Source organism: Micropterus dolomieu, linkage group LG01, assembly GCF_021292245.1.
Source record: "Micropterus dolomieu isolate WLL.071019.BEF.003 ecotype Adirondacks linkage group LG01, ASM2129224v1, whole genome shotgun sequence".
In the NCBI taxonomy this organism is placed as follows: Eukaryota; Metazoa; Chordata; class Actinopteri; order Centrarchiformes; family Centrarchidae; genus Micropterus; species Micropterus dolomieu.
In genome coordinates, this window is record NC_060150.1 from 52,155,555 (window position 1) to 52,158,413 (window position 2,859).

Below are 2,859 nucleotides of genomic sequence, written 5' to 3' on the forward strand. Positions count from 1 at the left end.
CACATTCACCGAATTCCACCCAGATTTTTTTCTGTTTAAAATATTGTAGTTTAATGGCGAATTATTTATACTTTATTAAATAAATCTCAAAATTGTTTATGAATGAGTACATATCACTCTTTAATTTGGCATAATCAGAGCATGACTTTTTAATTTGGTTCAGCGTGGCTAGTGGATTTCTGGAAACACATTCACCGAATTCCATTCAGATTTTATTCAATTTAAAATGTTGTTCTTTATTTGCGTATTATTTGCCATTAAATCAATATCTCGCAAAACGGTCTATAAAGAAGTAGTATCACTCTTTAATTTGGCACACAAAAATATACAGTGACTTTAGTTTATCAAAATTGAAACCTAACTTTACTATTTGGTTCAGACGTCCACTAATACACCTTAAAATGTGTTGTTGTATTTAACAATAAGCAGAGTATTTAATATTTTTGGTTTAGCCATTCACTGAAATGAAGAAGCGCTGCAAATATCAAATAATCAATTCATAAAATATACTGGGTAGTTCTCAGGACACACAGTAACCAAATTCCATTCACATTTTTTATTTATTTAAAATGTTGTCCTTTATTTGCAAATTATTTATAATTAAATAAACACATTCAACACGGTTTATGAATCATTACATATCAACCTTTAATTCGGCATTCAAAAATATACAATGCATTACGTCAGTTTATCAAAATTGAACAGAATAGTGAGAATAAAAATAGGAATCAAACGTTTAAAAATGTTGTTTTTTGCATTTAACAATAAGCAGAGTATTTACTACTGTTGGTTCAGCCAGTCGCCGAACTGAAGAATATTTTTAAAGAAAATATAGTCACATATTTCACCGTACCTTTATTTACTAACGCTTTGATTGCATGTGACCATTGTACGCATGCGCACTTCAATCAAAAACACGGTGACGCGTCTGTGCGTAAACAACCGTTGAGACATTTAAAGAGTCAGCTGTCAGAAAGACACGAAGCGACAACAACACCGGTGAGAAGCAGCTGTTTAAAACACACATACATCGACTTGTACTTAAACACGCCGGCAGACATTTCACGATCAGTGTTTTCATGTTAATAAATGGTGTTTGGATTAAAAACTGTGACAGGCCGGAGTGTTGTTAGCTTGTTAGCTTAGCTGACCGCTAACAGGGGCGGAGGTGAGACGTGAAATTCTGCAACAATAAAATCTGATTTTGTTAAATGAGATTCACACTTTGATAAAGAAATTAAGGTTTTGCTCCATGCACAAACCCAACAGGAAAACATAATACGAATTTAAACAGCCTGCTGTGATTTGTTTTGTGCTAAATGGCCTTTTAAATGGGTAAAATTCAGTTGTTTTTATGCAGAGGTTTTGTCTAGTTTGTCCATAAGCCTGAAACTTCTGTTTTAGATATAAATATTTTATAATTTATATAAGTTGTGTGGTTAGTGCCGTGTTTAAATGCAGGTTTGGCGCTGTAAAAAATAAATGTATTAAATCCCTGTCATGATGAATTTTGACCCTGTCCTAATTATTGAAATATCTGCAAAATGATAGTACATCATACCTTATAGAGTTTACTTTTGATGAATAAATGTCAGAGGCGCCTCTTGGTGTGAATGTTTTACTAACGTTACAATGAAACTTAAATATAGTGAGGGTAAAAAATAGTGTGTTTTTACTGGTCAGTAAACAGGCAGTTAATATGCTTGTATAAATAGCAGAAGGCCAGAATATACTTATAACCTGGTTGAAAAATGAACTGTCCACCAGCCAATGGCTAGGTCATGCTGAAAGTGTACGAGCCATTCAACAGATTACCATAATTTTTAAACAGGTGAGAGAAGTAAATCTACCACCCAATACCATATTTTTCCAGCATTTGGCTGGTGGCTGGAGAAAAATTTTAACCCTGCTTGCAACTTGTAAACATTTGCAACTGAAGGGAGGAGAGTGGGTTTCCTTCTATGGCAGAAAAATATGTTAAAGTTAGGGCTGTCACGATTAGGAGAAACAGTCATATTGCAATTATTTTTATTATTTGTGATTTTGATAAGAGTCTGTTTGCCTTCTTATCAAGGAAAACATGCAAAATACTGATATTTTCAAATGTGTATTTCTCAACTCTCAGACAAAAGTCAAACGAGCTTAAGGAGAGACACAAAAACTCAAAACAGTATACAATACTGTTTTTAAAATAATTTAATATTTTGCCAAATTAAATGAATTACAAAAAATATACAACTTTTAAAAATAGACGTGTTTGCATAATTGCGATGGGGTAACACTCATAAACACATTTGTTTTGTTTTGTTTGGCATACCTGCTGACTCTCAGTTCTCATATCTATTGTGGCCGTGGATAGTGAGCAGACTGCAGCGCTCACAGAGACCAGCGTGTCAAACACATAGTGCACCTTTTTGTTTAATTAAATAGTACCGTTTTGTGGTTTAGTAATCGCACAGTGTGACATTGCTATTGCAAGTGCGATTAGATTAATTGAGCCGCCCAAGTTAACATATATAAAATTTAATGCGCATACTGCAAAAAAATAAATACATACAGTGGGTACGGAAAGTATTCAGACCCCTTTAAATTTTTCACTCTTTGTTTCATTGCAGCCATTTTCCAAAAATCAAAAAAGTTCATTTTATTTCTCAGTAATGTACACTCAGCACCCCATCTTGACAGAAAAAAACAGTGTATGAACCATCTCAAGGATGATCAGAAGAAATAGACAGCACCTGAGTTAAATATGAGTGTCACGGCAAAGGGTCTGAATACTTATGACCATGTGATATTTCAGTTTTTCTTTTTTAATATATTTGCAAAAATTTCTACATTTCTGTTTTTTTCTGTCAAGAT

The 2,859-nt window shown here is 33.3% G+C and overlaps 1 protein-coding gene across 4 annotated transcripts in view; it reads left to right on the forward strand.

Annotated features, from left to right (window-relative positions):
* Nucleotides 1–862: 862 nt before the first annotated feature.
* LOC123969374 (F-box only protein 48) overlaps nucleotides 863–2,859 on the forward strand; it is a 9,432-nt gene continuing 7,435 nt past the window's right edge. For 2 of the 4 annotated variants that reach the window (XR_006824721.1, XR_006824722.1), the window contains exon 1: nucleotides 863–999. The gene's annotated coding sequence lies outside the window, so the exon portion shown is untranslated. The remainder of the gene's footprint in view (nucleotides 1,000–2,859) is intronic. The other 2 variants (XM_046046724.1, XM_046046741.1) reach the window with 2 other exon arrangements.